The sequence below is a fragment of the Heptranchias perlo genome, chromosome 43, assembly GCF_035084215.1.
Source record: "Heptranchias perlo isolate sHepPer1 chromosome 43, sHepPer1.hap1, whole genome shotgun sequence".
Lineage (NCBI taxonomy): Eukaryota > Metazoa > Chordata > Chondrichthyes > Hexanchiformes > Hexanchidae > Heptranchias > Heptranchias perlo.
Window position 1 is genome coordinate 9,022,170 of NC_090367.1, and position 25,179 is coordinate 9,047,348.

Below are 25,179 nucleotides of genomic sequence, written 5' to 3' on the forward strand. Positions count from 1 at the left end.
TATTCAGCCCCTCGAGCCTGAACTTTGCACTGATGTGCTGTATTTTTTAAATGCAATTCGACATTGTTACCAAATACTATACTGATGCCTCAAAACTCCAGTGGTTTTTAATACTGAAATTGGAGTTTCCCACTGCAGTAACCTGGTCTGATCGTACAGCACTGGTTTCTGCTCAGTTGCAGCCCATTCCAAGCTGTGGACTGTGCACCCACTGGGGCCTAGATTGAGATGCTCAAGGTCGATTCACGTAGGTCCCGTACAGCCAACCCAGCAGCCTGGACGGAGTGGAACCGGCCCCAGAGGTGAAAGGATTACTGTCTGACTGCCCAGGCTACCCAGTCGAGCACAGGACACAGAACGCCCGCAGGCTGCCAACACACCACAGCTGATAGAACAGGAAACAACCGAGGGCCCAAAGGCTGCAGGCCAGGATGGGGCGGGGCGGGGCTGGGCGGGGGCTCCCTACCCCTCAGGGTCTGTACTTCTGAGGAGACGGTTTGGAGACAGAAAGGCCTGGCCCGTCTTCTGAGGAAAGATCCCCGCACCACTGGGGAGCTGCTGAGGCAAGGCCCAAGGGACTCACCCTGCCCACGGGTCCAGGCCTCGCTCACCCAGGGCAGGATACACCCCACATGCCAGGCCCCAACACCCCCAGAGAATGCCCTTAGCTCTGCCTCCAGGTCAGGTCCAGTCCAGGCCAGGACCATCCATCACCCCAGTCACACCCAACCTATCCCGGCCATGCCCGCCCAACCACTCCTCACCCCCAGTCCACACCTCCTCTCCTCCACCCCCAGACCACGCCCCCTCCACCTCCACCCCCAGACCACGCCCCCTCCACCCCCAGACCACGCCCCCCTCCACCCCCAGACCACGCCCCTCCACCCCCAGACCACGCCCCCTCCACCCCAGACCACGCCCCCCTCCACCCCCAGACCACGCCCCCCTCCACCCCCAGACCACGCCCCCTCCACCCCAGACCACGCCCCCCACCCCCAGACCACGCCCCCTCCACCCCCAGACCACGCCCCCCTCCACCCCCAGACCACGCCCCCACTCCTCCACCCCCAGACCACGCCCCCACTTCCTCCACCCCCAGACCACGCCCCCACTCCTCCACCCCCAGACCATGCCCCCTCCACCTCCACCCCCCCCAGACCACGCCCCCACCCTCAGACCAAGCCCCCTCACCTCCACCCCCCCCAGACCAAGCCCCCTCACCTCCACCCCCCCAGACCACGTCCCCGTCACCTCCACCCCCCCAGACCACGCCCCCTCACCTCCACCCCCCAGACCACGCCCCCCTCACCTCCACCACGCCCCCTCACCCCCAGACCACGCCCCCTCACCCCCAGACCACGCCCCCTCACCTCCACCACCCCCAGACCACGCCCCCTCACCTCCACCCCCCCAGGACCACGCCCCCCTCTCCTCCACCACAGGACCAGGCCCCCCCTCTCCTCCACCCCAAGACCAGGCCCCCCCTCTCCTCCACCCCAAGACCAGGCCCCCCCTCTCCTCCACCCCCCCAGATCACGCCCCCTCACCTCCACCCCCCAGACCACGCCCCCCTCACCTCCACCACGCCCCCTCACCTCCACCACGCCCCCTCACCCCCAGACCACGCCCCCTCACCTCCACCACCCCAGGACCACGCCCCCCTCTCCTCACCCCAGGACACGCCCCCCTCTCCTCCACCCCAGGACCAGGCCCCCCCTCTCCTCCACACCCCAAGACCAGGCCCCCCCTCTCCTCCACCCCAAGACCAGGCCCCCCCTCTCTCCTCCACCCCCCCAGACCACGTCCCCCCTCTCCTCCACCCCCCCAGACCACGTCCCCTTACCTCCACCCCCCCAGACCACGCCCCCTCACCCCCAGACCACGCCCCCTCACCCCCAGACCACGCCCCCTCACCTCCACCACCCCCAGACCACGCCCCCTCACCTCCACCCCCCCAGGACCACGCCCCCCTCTCCTCCACCCCAGGACCAGGCCCCCCCCTCTCCTCCACCCCAAGACCAGGCCCCCCCTCTCCTCCACCCCAAGACCAGGCCCCCCCTCTCCTCCACCCCAAGACCAGGCCCCCCCTCTCCTCCACCCCCCCAGGACCACGCCCCCTCACCTCCACCCCCCCAGACCACGCCCCCTCACCTCCACCCCCCCCAGACCACGCCCCCTCCACCTCCACCACGCCCCCCTCACCCCAGACCACGCCCCCTCACCTCCACCACCCCAGGACCCACGCCCCCCTCTCCTCCACCCCAGGACCAGGCCCCCACTCTCCTCCACCCCAAGACCAGGCCCCCCCTCTCCTCCACCCCAAGACCAGGCCCCCCCTCTCCTCCACCCCAAGACCAGGCCCCCCTCTCCTCCACCCCCCCAGACCCACGCCCCCTTACCTCCACCCCCCAGACCACGCCCCCTCACCTCCACCACACACCCTCACCTCCACCCCCCCAGACCACACCCCCTCACCTCCACCCCCCAGACCACGCCCCCTCACCTCCACCCCCCAGACCACGCCCCCTCACCTCCACCCCCCAGACCACGCCCCCTCACCTCCACCCCCCAGACCACGCCCCCTCACCTCCACCCCCCCAGACCACGCCCCCCCTCTCCACCCCCCCAGGACCACGCCCCCTCACCTCCACCCCCCAGGACCACGCCCCCTCACCTCCACCCCCCCAGGACCACGCCCCCCCTCTCCACCCCCCCAGGACCACGCCCCCCCTCTCCACCCCCCAGGACCACGCCCGCCCCCCCTCTCCACCCCCCAGGACCACGCCCGCCCCCCCTCTCCTCCACCCCCCCTCTCCTCCACCCCCCCTCTCCTCCACCCCCCCTCTCCTCCACCCCAGGCCCTTCCCCGCATTGACCCGCCTGCCGCCAACCCTGAAACCGCGGGTAGGCAGCGATGGAGACAGCAGCCGGCCCCGGCCCCGGCCCCTCCTCTCCTCTCCTCTCTCCTCTCCTCTCCCTCCACTCCACCCCCCCCCCGGTCAGGATACAGCATCAGCAGCCGCACTTCGCGCTCCTTCTGCTTCATTTTCTTCAGGATGCTGAGCAGCCCCATCCCGCGAGCCGAGCCCCGCCGCGCCGGTTGGCCAGGTCCCGCCCCCCCTTACGCCGACGCCCATTGGCTCCCGCCGCCGCGCCTGATTGGTCGGCTGCGGTGTCACTCAAGCCTCCAGCGCCCCCTCGATTGGTTGAGCCCGCCCCCCTTAGCAGAGCGGCGTTTTGCCAACAAGGGTGGGGAAGGAGACAAGAGCGGCTGACCCCGGGCTGGGAGGAGGGGGAACTCCCTCCACAGCGCCACCTGCAGGTCCCCGCCAGTAGTTTGATATAAATGTTACATTTCCCTCGCCCAGGCTCAGGCACCTCCTGCACTGAGTGTCGAAAACTTAATTACCTATTATACACACTTATTTTCAGACAAGTAAGAATTTTAATTAAAAGAAACTTGAGCTCAAGTGGAAGGGTGTCTAATACAATGGTTAGAACCGCCTCTTCACTGTACATAGAAAGCAGTTAACTTTTATACAGTTAATTCAGTAATGTCTGTCTATCATAGAATATGGGCGTACATGTACATTTTTATTGGTTCAAGTGGTTAGTCAATCAAAAATAGGGAACCCACCCTCTGGTTCCCCATGACTGTCTCGTGGTTCTTAAACAGAGTCTGGGAAAACACGTTTCCTTAGCAACACTAGTCTCAAGGCTATATGGTCATTAATTTCTGTTAGTTAGACAGTTATCTCATAAGCAGACAATAGCTCTTCTGTGTGTCTTTGGTGAGAACTAATAACATAAGCTTTCTACTATATTCAGCTGATCAGCTAACATGGTCCACTTATCCATCATGCTTTTCAGCTTTGTGGTTTAGGTTAGGCATTTCTTTATGGTTTTCCACAAGAGCACATCGTTACAGTCCATCTGATTGGGCTCAATGCCAAATAAATCGGGGTAGGTAAACAGTTAGTAAATTAATAATAATTGAGATACACCATTATTATTAATTTACTTGCTGTTTACCTACTCTGATTAACCTACCCTTTTATTTTGGCTCTCTCCGAGCTCCTCTTTGCTTACTGTGATGTTACTCTCTCTGATCTTAGTGAATGGGGCTCCTCTCTCCCCTGCTGCTCAGCACTGCTTCTTTCGATTAAATAATCTATTTATTTATAGATAATTACTTTTTAGTCTGTTTTGGCTTTTTCTCGCTTTCTGAGAAGAAAAATTAGCACCTCTACACCTAATTCCCACTCTCACCAAATTCTCATGTTCCCACTCGGTTCACAATCCGCTCTGTGCTTCAGCAGATAACCTTCCACCTTGTACACCTTTTGAGAACAGCAGTTACAACCGCTCAGTCAGCTTCCAGCACACTGTAATTACTCTCTATTCAGGCAACCACTTGCAGCTGATTGCTAACTGTTAACTGCCACGCAGTTCCTGTTAACCGTTAACTAACTTGCAGTTTATTTTAAAGTTCCACATTAAATTTTAATTTCAATTCACCCACTACTTTAATAGAGTCCCACTCTCACCAAATTCTCAAGATCCCACTCAGTTCACGGTCCATTCTCTTTGCCATCTACTCTGTGCTTCAGTGGGTAACCTGCTTTATCAGTTCTGGGACCACTGCTTTTTTTGATATATATTAATGACTTGGATTTGGGAGCACAGGGCACAATTTCAAAATTTGCAGATGACACAAATCTTTGAAGGTGGCGGGACAGGTTGAGAAAGCGGTTAAAAAAGCATACGGGATCCTGGGCTTCATAAATAGAGGCATAGAGTACAAAAGCAAGGAAGTTATGATGAACCTTTATAAAACACTGGTTCGGCCACAACTGGAGTATTGTGTCCAGTTCTGGGCACCGCACTTTAAGAAGGATGTGAAGGCCTTAGAGAGGGTGCAGAAAAGATTTACTAGGATGGTTCCAGGGATGAGGGACTAAAGTTACGCGGATAGACTGGAGAAGCTGGGATTGTTCTCCTTAGAGCAGAGAAGATTGAGAGGAGATTTGATAGAGATGTTCAAAATCATGAAGGGTTTAGATAAAGTAAATAAAGAAAAACTGTTCCCATTGGCGGAAGGGTCGAGAACCAGAGGGCACAGATTTATGGTGATTGGCAAAAGAACCAAAGGCAACTTGAGAAAAACTTTTTTTACGCAGCGAGTGGTTATGCTCTGGAATGCGCTGCCTGAAAGGGTGGTGGAAGCAGATTCAATCGTGGCTTTCAAAATGGAATTGGATAAATACTTGAAGAGAAAACAAGTTTCTGAAGTGGGGCTCAAACCCACAACCTTCTGACCTATTGATGAGAGTGAGACCTACTGAGCCACGGCAACAGTTAGGAGATTTATTGAATTTATTACAACTTGCCAGAGTGGGATCGGAGCTGATGGCCTGTTTGTTGCTAGTCCAGTATAAGCACTACCGTACCCAATATTGTCATGTCATAGCTCAGTATTGTCTAAAGACATCTGACTCCCACCCCTGAGTCTAATCTCACTATCCAAGCCAACTCACTTACACTCTAGGAAGTAATTTTAACTAACCTCGCCTGGCAAATGGGATCGAATCGGTTGGTCGCTTGTTTTATAGCTCACCCGATTTTACTCGCCACTGACTTCAATGGGAAGTAGAATTGGTGTGGAGATGCCGGTGATGGCCTGGGACGGACAAATGTAAGGAATCTTACAACACCAGGTTATAGTCCAACAGTTTTATTTGAAAATCACAAGCTTTCGGAGCTTACCTCCTTCGTCAGACTCACCTGACGAAGGAGGTAAGCTTCGAAAGCTTGTGATTTTCAAATAAAACTGTTGGACTATAACCTGAAGTAGAATTGGGGCAGAGGTGTAAAACAGGTGACTGATCCGATCTGATCAGCTTCCCGCCGGGCGGGTTAGGTTAAAATTAATCCCCCCTCTGTCTCTTCCATTACTATGAAACTTTTTTCCTTCCTGGAAGGAAACATAAGGAGCAGGAGTAGGCCATTCGGCCCCTCGAGCCTGCTCCGCCATTCATTAAGATCATGGCTGATCTTCGAACTCAACTCCACTTTCCCGCCCGATCCCCATATCCCTTGATTCCTTAGTGTCCAAAAATCTATTGATCTCAGCCTTGAATATACTCAACGACTGAGCATCCACAGCCCCCTGACGTAGAGAATTCCAAAGATTCACCACCCTCTGAGTGAAGAAATTACTCCTCATCTCAGTCCTAAATGGCCGACCCCTTATCCTGAGACTAAGCCCCCTAGTTCTAGACTCTCCAGCCAGGGGAAACAGCCTCGCTGCATCCACCCTGTCAAGCCCTCCAAGAATTTTATACGTTTCAATCCTCTCATTCGTCTAAACTCCAGTTTGCAACGTACAAAGATGTCACCCAAAGCCATCTACTTGGTGGCTTGATAACTCCACATCTCTCAAAAGACAATTTTACCTGTTGGTCCTTTCAGACTCTGCCCTCTTGCTGCTGTACGGGTTGTCTGGGCACCAGCTGCCCTGCAGTACCCCATCCAAGTTGGCATTCTTCCTGCATGAGCTATTCAACTGTTGGGGGGCACTCGATCCTGCCCTCAGCTTGATGCCCGCTCGTAGTAATAGCAACCAGGCGCAGGAACCCTGGCTGATTTTCCCTCCTCCCTTTCCAAGGCAAACTGTCACACCCGTTACTGCTGAGTTTGGCTTTGTATAACTTAATTAGGTACTTGGGCAGAACTAGGTAATTGGATTCGGATAAAGGAAAAATTTGCAGGGCTGGGGGGGGGGGGAAACAGCAGAGGGGGCAGGGAGTGAGACCACATTCATGGTTTAATAAAGGTATTCAAATGAGACAGAAGGTACAAAAAATAATTTAAAAGGCTAATGGAGTGTTGGCCTTTATCTCGGGGGGTGGGGGTTTGCTGGAATACAAAGGGGAGGAAGTTATGCTAGAGTTATATAAAGCTCTGGTTAGACCACATCTGGAGATACTGCGTTCAGTTCTGGGCACCGTCCCCTCAGGAAGGATATATTGGCCTTGGAGGAGGTGCAGTGCAGATTCACCAGAATGATACCGGGGCTAAAAGGGTTAAATTATGTGGCCTGGTTGTATAGACAAGGCTCGTATTCCCTCGAGTGTAGAAGATTAAGGGGTGATCTAATCGAGGTGTTTAAGGTGATTAAAGGATTTGATAGGGTAGACAGAGAGAAACTATTTCCTCTGGTTGGGGGGAGTCCAGAACAAGGGGGCATAACCTTAAAATTAGAGCTAGGCCGTTCAGGGGTGATGTCAGGAAGCATTTCTTCACACAAAGGGGAGTGGAAATCTGGAACTCTCTTCCCCCATAAAGCTGTCAAGGCTGGGGGTCAATTGAAAATGTCAAAACTGTGATTGATCGATTTTTGTTGGGTGAGGGGATTAAGGGTTACGGAATCCAGGGCGGGTAGATGGAGTTAAGATACAAATCAGCCATGATCTAATTGAACGGCGGAACAGGCTCGAGGGGCTGAATGGCCTCCTTCTGCTACTATCTGTTGAAGTAGATTTTTTTCCTGTATGTTGAAGGGCTACTGTTGGGATTCTGCTTATTTTTTGCTCTACTCTCTATGATACAGTTCCACATTTCCCAGCGGGTCTCCAGTACTCACCCTAGTGTCCATTCTCGTGCTCTGAGGCCTCGTACACGTGGGCAAACTTTAGGAACTCTGATTTCACCCCACCCAGGGACACTGAAGCCACTTGTACAGTTCCTGCTTCAGCCCTTTGGATGGGAATCAGCCAAGACCACGTAAACCAGGAACCCCACGGGAACTTTTCTAACCTGTTGGGCTCCCATCTCGGGTAGCACATTTACAACCGGCCACCAGGACCGTCTATTAAATGGGTAACGTTGATACAGCCAATTCATGCTTCGAGTGCGGTTAATCCATCACTTATTGCATTCCGGGGAAGAGCGCAGGGCCTTTGGAATGAGTATAACTGCACCGTACTTGAACAATCTGTTGAGGTGTTAGTGTGTTGCGGCCTCTGTTGTTGGGTTTTGATAGGATATTGTCATACGTCCTTAACCCTTAATACAAGTTCGAGGGCTCGGAAATACGGAGAGATCGGATCGGTATCTTTTATTCATCAAAAGCAACGATACAACCCGCAGTGCACAAGACTGGTACCGAAAGTAACTCACGTGCAACGGACTCACCTGGTGTCAGAAGCGTGTCGTTTTGGCTGCTGCGCTAGCCTAAGCAAGAGTAGGTCAAAGTCCTTGAGGGACTGTGTTGCATCTTTTATAGGGTTAATTACGACCTCCTAATGTGATACTATTATGTCAACACGTCCTACCTGCGTCTAGTTAATGCTTGAGTACGTTAATTTATTATGTCACCGTGCCAAGTGACATTCTTTAAGTTTCGCCCTTCAATGCATCTGCGCAGTACCATCTATCTTTTGTTCATCATTCCCTTTGCAGGGACATCAGTCATGATCTTTGCTTTCTTTTCTCTATTCAGTCTTTGTATTCGCATCCTGTCTCCTGCCTCTCTGGCCTTACGCACAGTACATTTCTCATCGCTTCCCACAATCTGCTCGTGAGGAATGTCAGTCATACCATGTCCTGCGTCTGACCTCCAAAAAACTAGCGGCTCTGCAGAATTAGTTCAATGAGTGTTTTATATTAGGAAATGCTTATTTGGGCAATTCATCAAGTGATTAGTTACAGTGATGCACAAATACAGCAAATCACACACAGGCGATTAAATTCTGCTGTGGGGTAGAATTGATCAACATACTGCAGGAGCTGAGTGCAAAGTCCTTAAACAGGCAAAGCCTGACCTGAGAAGAGTGAAAGCAGGAGCCTTCACTCAGGGGTGAGAATGTGGAACTCACTACTAGGAGCAGTTGAAGCAAATAACAGATGCATTTAAGGGGAAGCTGGATAAACACGAGAAAGGAATAGAAGGTGATGCTGATCGGGTGAGAGGCTCGTGTGGACACTGGCATAGGCCAGTTGAGCCGAATGGCCTGTTTCTATGCTAGACATTTTATGTAATTAAAACATAGGCTCCACTAGCTTCATTGTTGGGACACCAGATACACACAAAGCAAACAGAAAGCTGGATCATCTCTAGCACCAATCCCATTTGCCTTTAACAAAAAAAAAACCCACTTGTGGAGCACCTGTGGTGTTGCTCACTGTCAAATGATGTGCTGTTTGATAAGGACAGGACTGTTACAGCAGGTGATGTACAATACATTATTCTGTTACAGTGGAAGGGTGATTTAAAAAGTCTGTCAGATCGATTGGAGGTTCTGTTCACTTAACAGCTCGAGTTGGTTTGGAGAGAGAACCAGGCTGACTGGAAAATGCTTGTAAGTTTCAGGCTGCGTCTCAGAAGCACACAGCATCAGCTGCAGTCTATAAACGTTGACTGCCCGAAGGTATGCAGGGTAAGTTTCCCCCCCCCCCTCCAGCTTGTAAATGATTGGCTGAAAATGTTTTTAATATTTAAACAAGTCCTGATATTGTTACTGGTTGAAGGCTGGATCCAAGTTATATGGGGAAGTTGGCATTGGGTTCTGTTCCCACTGTACTTGCATTTTTGTCAGGCTCAGTAACATTGCCAGACAATTCTGTTAATGTTCTAACTCTTTAGCTAACTGCTTTTTTTCTAAAAAAAAAGGGGTCCTGAAGGAGAGATGCAATTTCAAGGTCCAACACAGTATAATCTAGGTAAGGTTATCAAACACTGGGCCACAAGCAGGTCTGGAGTTGCCTAAGGTGAAGGATGAACAGCTTGCTGATTTTCTGCCCCTCCCAGTGTGGGGTTGGGGGAGGGAGGAGGGGAAGAATCAGGCCTCTGTCCAGCCTCTGACAAGATGGAGTCAGTTTTCACCTGAACTCCATTCCCTCACACCCACCCTGCACATATATTCAAAGATACACAACACAACACAGCATTTCAGAACAAAGCCTTTATTAATAATACTGCTGGTACAGGAAGAGAGGGTACAGTAACTGATGTATAGAAGATGCCTAGTGATGATTCAGTACAGAAGCTGCAGCAGGTTACAAGAGCAGAGGAGAAGCAAATTACACTGACAGCAAGAACCCACAGTCATGACATTTTCAGACTGAGTAAAAGTGAGCTGCACCAAATACAATTTGTCCCAGGATGTATTGTTCCTATTTTAAATGTCAATCATGCCAAGATGGACCCCAAGCACTTTATGAGGGTGGAGGGGTGGTCTGATGGTTGGACACCTTACCTGACTCACAGCTTGAGCATTCTGATCTCATGGGATAGGCCACCTCCATGGCAGGGCAGGTGGGAAGGTTTTAAAGCAAGCTGAGGGAGTGCCAGTTGCAGGCTGTGCCCACTGCTGCTAGAAAGGGGCTGAAACAAAACCATTTCAACTTGCAAAGAAATTCTGCTGCTCATTTTTCGATTACTGGGACACTGTGCAGGATGGGGTGGATAAAGGCAGCAGAACAACATGCCACCACTGCTCCAAGAGCTCACCAAGGAACTCCAAGAATGGACAGTCAAACCAGTCCACAAGTACTGCAAGTCTAATTCTCTGGGTTTGCGTATTCGACCTGTGAATGTCAGCTTGCATGCAAGTGTGGTACTCGCTACCCTCAGGAGGTGGGGAGAACATAATGCCAATCCTGCTATCCTCCAGGGAGCAGTTTACTATGATCAGGGTCTTTACCTGGGCAACACTAACCCAAAGATGGCAGATAAACAGGTTTTAGCTCAGACTACTTGTGGAAACTGAGTCTCTCTACACATGTAAAGGTGCTTTGGGGTTTAGGATATGTCTTGAACTGTAACCTAGAGCCAGAACACATGCAGTTCATGCACAAGGAGGGAGGGCTGCAACATTCACTACAAGTTCAGGGAGCAATAACCTGCAACAGTTCACAAGTTGGGATATGTTGCAGAGCAGTGGTTGGGGATTCAAGCTGCAAAGCAAAGCATGGATTAAAAACAAACTGCTGGACACTCAGTCAGGACCCAGAGAAAAAAATATTAGGTTGTTTCAGGTAACCCTGTGGCAAACCATAAAGAAATGCCTGACCAAATTAACTTTCTAATACACCTAAACCATAAAGCTGACCATATTAATTTCCTAATACCCTTAAAAAAAAAAGCAAAGCATGATGGATAAGTTGACCATGTTAGCTGACCAGCTGAATATAATAGAAAGCTTATGTTCTAGTTCTCACCAAAGACACACAGAAGAGCTATTGTCTGCTTATGAGATAACTGTCTGACTAACAAATGAATGACCATATAGCCTTGAGACTAGGTACAGACCCACTGATAAGAAAAACTGTTACTAAGGAAACATGCTTTCCCAGACTTTGTTTAAAGAATCATGAGGCAGTCATGAGGAACCAGAGGGTGGGTTCCCTATTTTGATTGACTAACCACTTGAACTAATAAAGAATGTACATGCACACCCATATTCTATGATAGTAGCCATGATGTGGAGATGCCGGTGATGGACTGGGGTGGACAAATGTAAGGAATCTTACAACACCAGGTTATAGTCCAACAATTTTATTTTAAAATCACAAGCTTTCGGAGATTATCCCCTTCGTCAGGTGAATGAGTGAAAGGTTCTCAAATCACATATCTTATATTAGGCTGGGACAGCATCACACCAATCAAAAGGTGTCGTTGTTGTTCAAACAGGCCAGTCACGGAGAACAGCACGTCCCAGTACGCTGGATATACATTGTGTCAATTAGACAGACAGAAAGAGACCCAAATGGCAGAGAGAGAGAATATTAAAACGCATAACTTTTTTTCCCTTTTTGCTGGTGGGGTTACATGTAGCGTGACATGAACCCAAGATCCCGGTTGAGGCCGTCCTCATGGGTGCGGAACTTGGCTATCAACTTCTGCTCGACGATTTTGCGTTGTCGTGTGTCTCGAAGGCCGCCTTGGAGAACGCTGACCCGAAGATCTGTGGCTGAATGTCCTTGACTACTAAAGTGTTCCCCGACTGGGAGGGAACCCTCCTGTCTGGCGATTGTCGCGTGGTGTCCGTTCATCCGTTGTCGCAGTGTCTGCATGGTCTTGCCAATGTACCATGCTCCGGGGCATCCTTTCCTGCAACGTATGAGGTAGACAACGTTGGCCGAGTCGCAGGAGTATGAACCATGTACCTGGTGGGTGGTGTCCTCTCGTGTGATGGTGGTATCCGTGTCGATGATCTGGCATGTCTTGCAGAGGTTGCCGTGGCAGGGTTGTGTGGTGTCGTGGACGCTGCTCTCCTGAAAGCTGGGTAATTTGCTGCGAACGGTGGTCTGTTTGAGGTTGGGTGGCTGTTTGAAGGAGAGTAGTGGAGGCGTGGGGATGGCCTTAGCGAGGTGTTTGGCGGCATCGATGACATGTTGAAGGCTGCGGAGAACATGGTGTAGTTTCTCCGCTCCGGGGAAGTACTGGATGACGAAGGGTACTCTGTTGGTTGCGTCCCGTGTTTGTCTTCTGAGGAGGTCTATGCGATTCTTCGCTGTGGCCCGTCGGAACTGTCGTTCGACAAGTCAAGCGTCATATCCCGTTCTTACGAGGGCGTCTTTCAGCATCTGTAGGTGTCTATCGCGTTCCTCCTCGTCGGAGCAGATCCTGTGTATTCGTAGGGCCTGTCCATAGGGGATGGCCTCTGACGTGGTTGGGGTGGAAGCTGGAAAAGTGGAGCATCGTGAGGTTGTCCGTGGGCTTGCGGTAGAGTGAGGTGCTGGGGTGCCAGTCTTTGATGGAGATTTGTGTGTCCAAGAAAGAAACCAGTTCTGAGGAGTAGTCCATGGTGAGTTTGATGGTGGGATGGAACTTGTTGATGTTATCGTGTAGTCTCTTCAGTGATTCTTCGCCATGGGTTCCCTCCCAGTCGGGGAACACTTTAGCAGTCAAGGACATTCAGCCACAGATCTTCGGGTCAGCGTTCTCCAAGGCGGCCTTCGAGACACACGACAACGCAAAATCGTCGAGCAGAAGTTGATAGCCAAGTTCCGCACCCATGAGGACGGCCTCAACCGGGATCTTGGGTTCATGTCACGCTACACGTAACCCCACTAGCAAATAAGGGAAAAAAAAGTTATGTGTTTTAATATTCTCTGCCATTTGGGTCTCTTTCTTTCTGTCTAAACTGACAATGTATATCCATGATGTGGAGATGCCGGTGATGGACTGGGGTTGACAATTGTAAACAATTTTACAACACCAAGTTATAGTCCAGCAATTTTATTTTAAATTCACAAGCTTTCGGAGATTTTCTCCTTCCTCAGGCAAATGTTTCAAGATCTCCTTGAAGCCTACGCATTTATACATATTGTATAATATGTATTTATACATATTGTATAATATGTATAAATGCGTAGGCTTCAAGGAGATCTTGAAACATTTGCCTGAGGAAGGAGAAAATCTCCGAAAGCTTGTGAATTTAAAATAAAATTGCTGGACTATAACTTGGTGTTGTAAAATTGTTTACAAATGTATATCCAGCGTACTGGGACGTGCTGTTCTCCGTGACTGGCCTGTTTGAACAACGACACCTTTTGATTGGTGTGATGCTGTCCCAGCCTAATACAAGATATGCGATTTGAGAACCTTTCACTCATTCACCTGACGAAGGGGATAATCTCCGAAAGCGTGTGATTTTAAAATAAAGTTGTTGGACTATAACCTGGTGTTATAAGATTCCTTACATTCTATGATAGACCGACATTACTAATTAAACTGTATAAATGTGAACTGTCTTCCTATGTACAGTGAAGAGGTTGTTCTAACCATTGTCTTAGACACTTCTCTTGAGCTCAAGTTTCTTTTAATTAAAATTCTTACTTGTCTGAAAATAAGTGTTTGGAGTTGATGCATTGTATATAATAGGTAATTAAGTTTTTGACAACCCCTTCTCTGAACAATTTATACACATGTCTGACTCCTGAGATTACAGTCTTGGTATTACTCCTGGTACCTGACTAGAGATTGGAAAGAGGGGCAGACTCAGCATTGCTGGAGCCTGGGAACAATTATGCACTTGCTCTTGGGTGATATATACCTGGCTGATATATACCTGGCTGAGTGAGATTGATTAACTCAGTTAGCTTAGTTGAGGCTGAATTGCAAAAGTATAAAATCTGAAACTCCATCTCCCTGCATTGTCTGGGAACAGATACTCACCAGAGGTCATCCAGCCAGCCACTGGACTTACATCAGTGTCCACCAGCACCAACTCAATCAGCTGCTTAATATTTCCCCAGAAGTCCTGCAGAGGAAGAAGGGGAGGGAGGGAGAAGGGGAAACCTTAGAACATGGTAAGCCACAGCACAATGTGAATAAAATCCCCTTGGATCATAAAACTAAACCCTGAGCAGCAACCCCCTTAACTGATCTCACCTGTGCAGGAGCAGTTTAAGATACATCTCCCTCCCACTGACCCAGAGCTGGCTACTGACCTGTGTCACCAACACTGCTGTGCCCAGACAGAAACCAAATGATCCCATTTGCTTGCCTCTGGGTTATCAAAGTTATGTTATTCATAGTCATATTGGCCAGAGAATGGACTTAAAAAAAAATTAAACTGGTTACTTTTAAGGGTTGTGTTTTAAAAAGTATATTCACAAGTTTAAAAAAAGGCCAAGACCAAAGGTGGTTAAAATGCCAGTGAGCTAAGCTTCGTTGTTGCCCCCCAAAAAAATAAACAAGCAGCAATTTGTTAGCCTGACTCAGCAATCGATAGACGACCCACATCCATTGTATTGGGAGGACGGTGGTCCCAGGTACACAACAGGGACTGTTTGGCCCAGGCCCTCCTCTTGGGTTATGAGCAGATAAAAAGTCAGGTTTTTAAACAAAGCTGAGGGCAAGCTTTCACCAAGCTCAGAAATGTCAGCATGCAGAGAATAGTTAGGAGTTAATTATTTAACTTGTTTTTGGGATATGGGCAACACTGGCAAGGCAGTATTTATTCCCCATCTCTAGTTGCTCCGAGGATATTAAGAGTCAGTCAATCATATTAAAATCAGACTGGTGTCACATATAGGCCCAGACCAGGTAGGGGGAACAGATTCGCCTCTCTGATGGAGATTAGCAAACTACTTGGGTTTTTAAGACAATCTGTCAGCTTTCATGGTCATTTTATCTGGTGCCAGCCCCAAATTTATTGAATTCAATTTTAAAACTTGCCATGGTAGGATTTAAGTCAACATAAGAAATAGGAGCAGGCGTAGGCCAATCGGCCCCTCGAGCCTGCTCCGCCATTCAATAAGATCATGGCTGATCTGATCCTAACCTCAAATCTAAATTCATGTCCAATTTCCTGCCCGCTCCTGTAACCCCGAATTCCCTTTACTTCTAGAAAGACGACATCCCATTGCTGTGGGGAAATGCAGCATGTTTATTATTTTTTGTACTAGACAAGCTGTACTGATTGAACGAGGGGAGTCCAATCATAACTGATACTCTGTACGCTCACTTGCTGTGAAATAAAGCAGCTGAACAGCCTCATCTTACCCAGTGTTTCCTCAGTCCACCTATGAAGAGATTGCAGAGGCACATGGTGGGGGGGGATGCTGGGAAAAGCTACATAAAAGACCCACAGATCCAGTTCAGATCACATGGGGTACTATTGTTACACCCCTACATGTTGGGCAGTGGGTGTGCACTCCGGCACGCAAGGAACATGGGGTCTGCTTATGGGAGCCAGTGACATTGAACCTGAATGTATCTATGGCAGGCCCAAATATGTAACTTCACTCAAGAGCTGGTAACGTCTCAGCTCTTGTGGGGGAAGTACTGAAAGCTGCAAGTTAGTTATCTGTACAGCCATCTGTGCATTCTGATGGGAAAATCAGAGACTGGCTAAAGTGCAGGTAGTGATATGTAGTACATTAAGTGTATAACCCATAGCAAACTCCACAGCAAGGCAACATTCCCAGAAAAGTCAAGAGTCAACTACATGTAAAATTGGGTGAGACCCACATTTCCTATTCAACCAATTTCACAAGTCGGGCAAAGCACTCCAATATCCTGGAATCAAGGGAAGAGCAGGGGCATAGAGAGAGATGCTGGAAATAGTTCTTGAAGTGGGGAATGTTACCTGCAGATTACTAGAGGGAGGACAACAACCGTGGCTCAAATAAAGACGTGACATCAGTTTAATTCATGTTTCTCCATTATACTTTAGTCTAAAAGGTCACAGTTTAAAAAAGGAGCTGAACGCCAACAGCAAAGAGGTTCCTTATTTGGTTACTCACCATTCTTGCAACTATAAATATTTCAGTGGTTTCTTACTCAGAGTAAAAGCGCTCTGTTCACTTATCCAGGTAACCTAATGCAATGGGGGACTGGAGAGCTCATGTAAAAGGAATTTCAGAAACAAGACAGCAACAGGTGGGGTTACTACAAGTGTGCAGGATGACGGAACATTATTTGGTTTGCTGATTATGCAACAGTGGAGAGAAATTCGCAAAGAAACCTAGACATCAGCCATGGCTCAGAGGGCACGCTCTCACTGAGTCAGAAGGTCCTGGGTTCAAGCCCCACTCCAGAGACTTGAGCCCATAATCCAGGCCGACACTCCCAGTGCAGTACTGAGGGAGTGCTGCACCGTTGGAGGTGTCGTCTTTTGGATGAGACATTAAACTGAGGCCCCGTCTGCCCTCCCAAGTGGATGTAAAAGATCCCATGGCACTATTGGAAGAAGAGCAGGGGAGTTCTCCCCAGTGTCCTGGGCCCAGTATTTATCCCTCAACCAACATTACCAATAACAGATTAACTGTTTGAGACCTTGCTGTGCGCAAATTGGCTGCAACGTTTCCTACATTACGACAGTGGCTACACTTCAAAAGTAATTAATTGGCTGTAAAGCTCTTTGGGCTGTGCTAAGGTCATGAAAGGCACTGTATAAATGAAAGTCTTTCTTTGACTCACTGCTGGGGTTTAGCAAAATGCTGTTGCCAAGATGTTTAGGGATTGTCTTTAATGGGATTGAAGACTTCAAACCTAGGAATAATGCTTTTTTGGATAAAGGGAACTGTTGGGGGTGAGAGGGAATGAGGAGGAGAAGAAACCGGTGGGGGTGGGGGAGAAAGGTTGCTGTAAATCCTTAGTATAGAATAAGGGTTCATCATTCAGATCTTTCAAGCTGCTGTTTTCTCATTCAAGCATCTCACTAGCAAGTTCCTGTAAACAGTGACATCCCCTAGTGGCTGGAAATTAGCACCTTCCCTCCTTTGCTCCACCAATTTTGCCCGAATCTAGCAATGAATTGCTTACTGGAATTCAGGTGGGATGCACACATCTCCAGTCGCAAAGGACAGAAAATCAAATGCTGAACTAGGTTTCCATAGGCTAAAACTAATCCAATTTACTGCAATTGAAAGTGCAGGAGGGAAAAAAATTAGGGAAATATACCAAACAGTAAAATATATGCAAGATCCAACTACTCAAGGCATTGGTGTACTTTGAGTTTCAGACTCATTTGAAAACAGTCTAACAGCCACCAGTGGACTTGGGTCTTCTGTCACACTATACACAATGCTAGTCTCATGTTGAACTCTGCACAACAGGAACTCTCAGGGGATGTAGCATGCCAAAGTCTTCAGTCTGACTAGGCACACTGTTCATTCACAATGTTGTACATACAGTTTGCTTGCTTTTAAACACTGGGGCTATTGTAGGCTGCTGTCGTACACACCGACCACCCATTGTTGACGAAGAGCTTGCATTTACACATCACCCGATGTCCACAGGACATTCCACAGCACTTAACAGCCAATGAATCACTTTTGAAGCAGTCAGTCACTAACGGGCAAATGCAGCCACCAATCTAAACACAGCAAGTAACCACAAACAGTAAGTGAGATAAATGACCAGTTAATCTGTTCTTTGGTGGTACTGGTTGAATGAGAAAATGTTGGCTAGGGCACTTGAACTCAATAGTTCCACAGGATCTTTTACATCAACTGAAAAGGCAGACAGAGCCCTCAGTTGAACGTCTCATTGTCAAAGGCCCACCACCACCTCAGGGCAGTTGGGGTGGGCAATAAATGCCAGCCTTGTCAGCGATGCCCACACCCCGAGAATGTAGGAAAAAAAGTGCAGCCCAAAAACATCAAGGCAAAAATTAGAACTTCAAAAGTCTAAAACTTATCTGGATATGAATTAAAAGCAATATTAGTGATAAGGCAGCACTTTAATTTACTCTAACCGCACGCTCCAAACGCATGTCTAGTTGTGCCACAAACTGGAGTCTACCACAATTGCAAGCTCAACTTCATTGAAGCCTTCTGCAAATTTGGGAGAACTTCACCACGATGCTTTGACAGTAAACAGGCCTCAAATCTTCACCTGTACGGCTTCGTAGAAGAGAAAGGCAGGCTGGAGCACAATCACGTTGCACGAGGTGGTTTAACATGAAGGCACACGAGGAGTTAGGCCAGGCTGTGAGGGTGGGACCTCCAAAATGGTGCTGATCTAGAGGGGTCTGAGGAGGAAAAAAAAAAAATTGTTCAAGAATCAGCTTAATACCATACTGCAAAAGCAACTCAGGATGTGTAGGAACAGGATTCAGAGTCAGAAACTGTCGCCCTTCAAGCAAACGCTGAATATCAAGGTCCAAGAGCAAGACTGAACCCTTCTCTGGCCTCCAGAATTTGTAGGACAAAGCCGGCTTGCAGCTTCACTATGTAATGTTTTTGTTCTGTATTGTCTTTCTTCCGGTGCCCAGTAGTAAATGTGCAAAACCAAACTCTGGTTAGTCCATCACCTGCCAATTCCTATCTTGCACTAGGAGTTCCCCTGCATTAAGGAAATTCTGCTGGTGCTCTACTGCTAGGTTAAGCAGATACGCAGCACATATAGCACCCACACGTCTTGTTATTCTAAAACATAGGTATAGTGGTGACGACATGGCCGAGGCAAATAAAGCCAAAGACAAGGCTTAGTGCATCACTATGAAAGTCTGGACATCTATCACCAACATACTGGAGAGTAGGAGGTTTAGGGCTGATCTTATAGAAGTCTATAAAATAATGAGGGCATAGATAAGGTAGATAGTCAAAATCTTTTCCCAAAGGTAGGGGAGTCTATAACGAGGGGGCATAGATTTAAGGTGAGAGGGGAGAGATACAAAAGGGTCCAGAGGGGCAATTTTTTCACTCAAAGGGTGGTGAGTGTCTGGAACGAGCTGCCAGAGGCAGTAGTGGAGGCGGGTACAATTTTGTCTTTTAAAAAGCATTTGGACAGTTACTATGGGTAAGATGGGTATAGAGGGATATGGGCCAAGTGCAGGCAATTGGGACTAGCTTAGTGGTATAAACTGGGCGACATGGACATGTTGGGCCGAAGGGCCTGTTTCCGTGTTGTAAACTTCTATGATTCTATACGTTTGTCACAGATTTGGGACGAGATCCAGTCTCCGCCCCGCCTCAGCCCATCTGCTGCTGAAACCCTCATCCATGCCTGTTACCTCCAGATTCAACTACTCCAACACTCTCGTGGCTGGCTGCCCCTCTTCCGCCCTCCATAAACTTACTCATCCAAAATTCTGCTGCCTGTATCCTAACTCGCACCAAGTCCTGTTCACCCATCGCACCTCATGCTTGCCAACCTTCAGTGGCTCCTGGTCCAGCAATACCTTGAGTTTAAAATTCTCAATGTTCAAAACCTTCAGTGGCCCTCACTCTTCATCTCTAACCTCCTTCAGCTCTAAAACCCTCCCACATCTCTGCACTCCTTCAATTCTGGCCTCCTGCACATCCCCCACTTCCTTCATCCTACCATTGGCAGCTGTACCTTCAGCCAACTAGCTCTAGAATTGCCTGCCTAAACCTCTCCATCTCTCCTCCCATAAGATGCTCCTTAAACCTACCTCTTTGACCAAGCTTTTGGTCACCTGTCCAAATATCTCCTTTTGCTAAGTAGGCATTTTCTTGCTTACATCTCTGAAGCATCTTGGGACTTCTCTTTGCTATGTAAAAGGTGCTGTTTAGAGCAAACAGCTTTCAAATAGGTTTGAGGTGACATTTAGGAGATTAAGTCATACAATGCTCTTACCAAGAGTGAGGATACACCAAGCTTAACATCAGTGGTAAGAAAAACAAACAAACATCTAGAAACCGAAAACAGTCAGTGCGGACTCCAAAAGGGTCATGCTTGACCAATCTTAGACCACGAGATAAGATAGGAGCCATTCGGCCCCTCGAGCCTGCTCCTATCTTATTGAATTCTTTAAAGTAGAAACAGAAAGTAGGTGAGGATAACGCAGTAGATTTAATATATTTGGATTTTCAAAAGGCCTTCAGTAAGGTACTGTATAGTAGACTCATGACTAAGGCCAGAGCATGTGGAGTCAGAACAAGTAGCAGAATGGATTGCAAGCTGGCTACAAAACAGAAGAGAGTAAGGATTAAAGGTAGTTACTCAGACTGGTGGAAGGTGGGAAGGGGTGTTCCACAGGGATCGCTACTGGGACCACTGTTCGTTTACACAAGCAATTTAGACTCAAGAATCGGAAGTACAATTTAAAAATTCGCAGAGGACATCAAATTGAGGGGTATAGTTAATACTGAGGACTGCAACAAAATACAAGACGACGTTATCAAATTTGCAGAATTTCCCTGCAAATAGATGAATAAATTAATTTCAATATAGATAAGTGTGAGGTGGTACAGTTTGGTAGGAGGAATAAGGAGGCTACATACTCCTTCAAAAATAAGAGTCTAAATAGGGTAGAGCAGCAAAAGGGATCTAGGGGTAGAGTCAAATTAAAAAGTAGCAATGCAGGTTAACAAGGCCATAAAAAAACAAATGCAAAGTGCTGAGGTTTATTTCTAGAAAAACAGAATTGAACAGCAGAGAAGTTATGTTAACTTAGAGAACCTTGGTTAGACCACACTTAATATGTACAGTTCTGGTCTCCATATTACAAACAGAATACAGAGGCACTGGAGAAGGTGCAAAAAGATTTACAACGATGATCAGAACGGAGAGGTTATACCCATCAGGAAAGACTGAACAGGCTGGGGCTCTTTTCTCTAGAAAAGGGAAGGCTGAGAGCATGGCAAAGAGGCCTTTAAAATCATGAAAGGGTTCGATAGGGTAGATGTAGAGAAGATGTTTCCACTTGTGGGGGAATCCAAAACTATGGGCTATAAAAATAAAAAAAATCACTAATAAATCCAATAGGGAATTCAGGAGAACTTTTTAAAAAATAAGTCAGTGGTTAGAATGTGGAACTCACTACCATGTGGAGTAGTTGAGGCGAATAGCAGATTCATTTAAGGGGAAGCTGGATAAACATGAGGGAGAAAGGAATAGAAGGATATGTGATGGGGTGCGATGAAGTAAGGTGGGAGGAGGCTCGTGCGGAGCATAAACACTAGCAGAGGCCAGTTGGGCCAAATGGCCTACTTCTGTGCTGTAAATTATGTAAAAAAACAGAACCTATGTCACCTTCCTGGGCAGGTCAGGCTACACTCCAATGACACTTTAGATTTGCCAGTTAATGAAAGGTGAAAGATTCTAGCAGGTGAAGATTCACCAGGTTTTCTTCACATTGGCTGTGAAGTGCTTTGAGGCACCGAGGTTGTGAATGCTGCCATGTAAATGCAAGTTCTTTCTATATTTTCTTGTAACTTACATCTGGGAGTATTGTGTCCAATTCTGGGCACCACACTTTAGGAAGGAAGTCAAGGCCTTGGAGAGAGTGCAGAGATTTATAGAATCATGGAATCAGACTGGGGTTACAGCAGAGGGGGCCGCTATTTTGCCCATCAAGCCTGTGCCGTGCTATCCAGTTAGCTCCATTCCCCCACTCTTTCCATGTAGCCCTGCAAATTATTCCCCCCCGCCTTCAAGTATTCATCCAATTCCTTTTCAAAAGCTACTATTGAATCTACTTCCACCACCCTTTCAGGCAGCACATTCCAGATCATAACTACTCACTGCGTAAAAAAGTTTTTTCTCATAACACTACACACGAAGGGTGGTAGAAGTTTGGAACTCTCTTCTGCAAACGGCAATTGATACTAGCTCAATTGCTAAATTTAAATCTGAGATAGATAGCTTTTTGGCAACCAAAGGTGTTAAGGGATATGGGCCAAAGGCAGGTATATGGAGTTAGATCACAGATCAGCCATGATCTTATCAAATGGCGGAGCAAGCACGAGGGACTGAATGGCCTACTCCTGTTCCTATGTTTCTTTTGCCCATCACCATAAATGTGTCTTCTGGTTCTCAACCTTTCTGCCAACAGGAAGAGTTTCTCATTTAGTTATCTAAACCCTTCATGATTTTAAAGGCCTCTACCAAATCTCCTCTTAACCGTCTCCGCTCTAAAGGAGGACAACCCAGCCTCTCCAGGTAACTGAGGTCCCTCATCCCTAGAACCATAGTAAATCTTTGCTGCACCCTCTAAGGCCTTCACATCCTTCCTAAAGTGCAGTGCCCAGAATTGGACACAACACTCCAGCTGTGGACAAACCAGTGTTTTTATAAAAGGTTTTACTAGAATGGTACCAGGGATGAGGGACTTCAGTTATGTGGAGATACTGGAGAAGCTGGGGTTATTCTCCTTAGAACAGAGAAGAAGGGGAGATTTAACAGTGGTGTTCTAAATTAGAAAGGGTTTTGATAGGGAGAAACTGTTTCCACTGGCAGGAGGGTCAGTAACCAGAGGAGACAAATTTAAGATAATTGGCCAAAGAACCAGAGGGGAGATGAGAATTAATCTTTTTTTTTAAAAAAAGTGAGTGATGATCTGAAATGCACTGCCTGAAATAACAATGGAAGGAGATTCATTAGTAATTTTCCAAAAGGGAATTGGATAAATACTTGAAGGGGAAAAATTTGCACAGCTATGGAGGAACAGTAGTGGAGTGGGACTAATTGTTCTTTCAAAGAGCCAGCACAGGCACGGTGGGCTGAATGGCCTCCTTCAATGCTGCAAGATTTTATGATCAAAACTAGTTTTAAAGAGGTGGAAAGGAACTTTAAACTGAAGCTAGTTTAACATTTCAAGGCTAATCTTCCTTCAAGAGGTCAAGTCCTTGATGTGTGGAACTGCATGGAATAAGACATGGGCAGAGCTAGCTCTTGTTCATCAGTGCACATCTCCTTTGCCCCAAATGCCTGACTCTAAAGAGATCCTGAAACATTTATCAAAAACCACCAAGGATATACATGAGTTGCACGCAAAGGCATTGAGAAAAGTGCTAGATCTGAAAAACTACTTCATTCAGTGGACAAGTAATTGTCAAATTAGTAAGCAATGTCTTTCCAGCGGTTATTTGGTCCTGGGGTTAAAGCCATTAGGCCACTAATGCTGCAGAAGATTTGAGCAGTGTAGACACTGTTCCCCTGTAATCCCTCTGCTATTAGTCACGTCCTGCTACTTGGTTGATATGATTGGGAGCCCTTAATTACATGACGTACATACAACTTAACAGTAATGGCACACATGATCACAGATGACCTTCACCACTTTGGGGAAGCAATTATATTAATATTGTGGGGAACAGAGCTAAACAAAATGCCAAAACAAGAATTCAGGATGAGGAACAGAAGCAGTAAATGTGAGGCAGAGTTGAGTTTAGTCATGCTCACCACCAAGGAAGTTGGACCTAGCTAATTCCCATATATCATGGGTAACAAAGGGCTGCAAGCTTTGCACAGGCTCTAGAGGCACTTACAAGCTGCTAATTGAAACCCAACTTGGATCGGCTGGAGAGGCGCCGAGCAGGACTACATAAGAATCTCAACTTAAGTGACAAGATTGCAGGTCAGTAATACTGTGTCCATTAGCAAAAGAGAGGGAACAAGGGGAAGAGGGCAAGTGCGGGGGTGAAGACTTGGTAACCATAGATACAATGGAACTATACACAGATGCAGGGTCGAATCCTGATGGAATTGACGGTGCGGGTTGGGGAAAGAGAACAAGTACAAAATTTGAAAATTTAATCTCACAGCTCAAGCGTGCTTCCCAGGTTAGCAGAGAGACCAGAGTCAGTTCAGCTTGGATCCAGGCAGCCAACGGGGCAGATGGAGATTAGGATTGATGGAATTATACTAAACTACTGGAGTGTACATTTTCAATGATTCAGGAAGACTAGATTTTAACCACTGTACATCATCTTCCAGTCTCATTGCTAATAAATCCATTCATGGAGGTCAGAATCAATTGCAGGTGGCAGGAGTCTTTTTACTGCTGTATGTACTACACCATTCCCCACTCTCTGGGCACCTGATTTCAGTCCCCTAGGGAGGCACTAGACACCCTCTTCTAAAGAGGAAATACAGGGGGCAAGCTAATCATTGACCTTACTGAACTGAGCAGAAGGGCTAGTCTATATGAAGTTACCACAGGCTGCTCTTGTATCTCAAAGGATGGAAAAAAAAAATCAAGGATGAGAAAGGGCATTCAGCCATCAGACTCACTCAGGCATTTCACATCACCCAGCCTAGCATCCAACACCAGCCTGCACTCCCACATGTCTCGTTCCACTACTTTACCTGATGGATCATTCCAAACATCAGTCAGAAAAGTTTGTAGTTTATGATCTGTAAATTCACATCCTCTGGTTGTTTTCACTTGACCTTAAAACAGTCTGGTTCAACCTTATCCATGGCATTTAATACTTTATATGGGTCAATCACCATAATCCCATTAGGCTGTAGACCTTAAGCTTTGTTCATCTCTTCCCTTTACACTTGATCATTTTTGTATAGAGAAGGGCAAACTAATTGTAACCAGAATTGCTCACCACTGCATTAAAAAGCCTCTGCACCCATGTACTCCACTGACTTGGTTACAGCCCAACATTCTTACTTGAACTGGTTCTCCACTGTCAATATTGGAAATGACAAGTCTACCATCACTCCCAGGTCCCTTTCAAAGACTCTGGTCATTACTCCCAGTGCCAATCTAGTTCACCAATTCTTTCTCCCCCCCAAGGTGCAGTACTTTGCATTCATTAATGTTCAATTCCATTTGCTCTCTGCCCAATTGTGTAACACATCAAAATCTTTCTCAACGCATCCTGCATTCCTACTGCACACAGTGTTATCTGCAAATTTAACAAGCTTTCTTGCATGCAGGTCATTTCCTTAGATAACGAGACAAGGGTCCAAGCATCAACCTGTGCAGTGCTCCACCCAGCACCTCCCTGTCTGGT

At 47.6% G+C, this 25,179-nt stretch overlaps 1 pseudogene; it reads right to left on the reverse strand.

The window, feature by feature from the left end:
• The window catches only part of LOC137306372 (ADP-ribosylation factor-like protein 2), a 3,932-nt pseudogene extending 817 nt beyond the window's left edge, over positions 1–3,115 (reverse strand).
• Between the last annotated feature and the right edge of the window lie 22,064 nt (positions 3,116–25,179).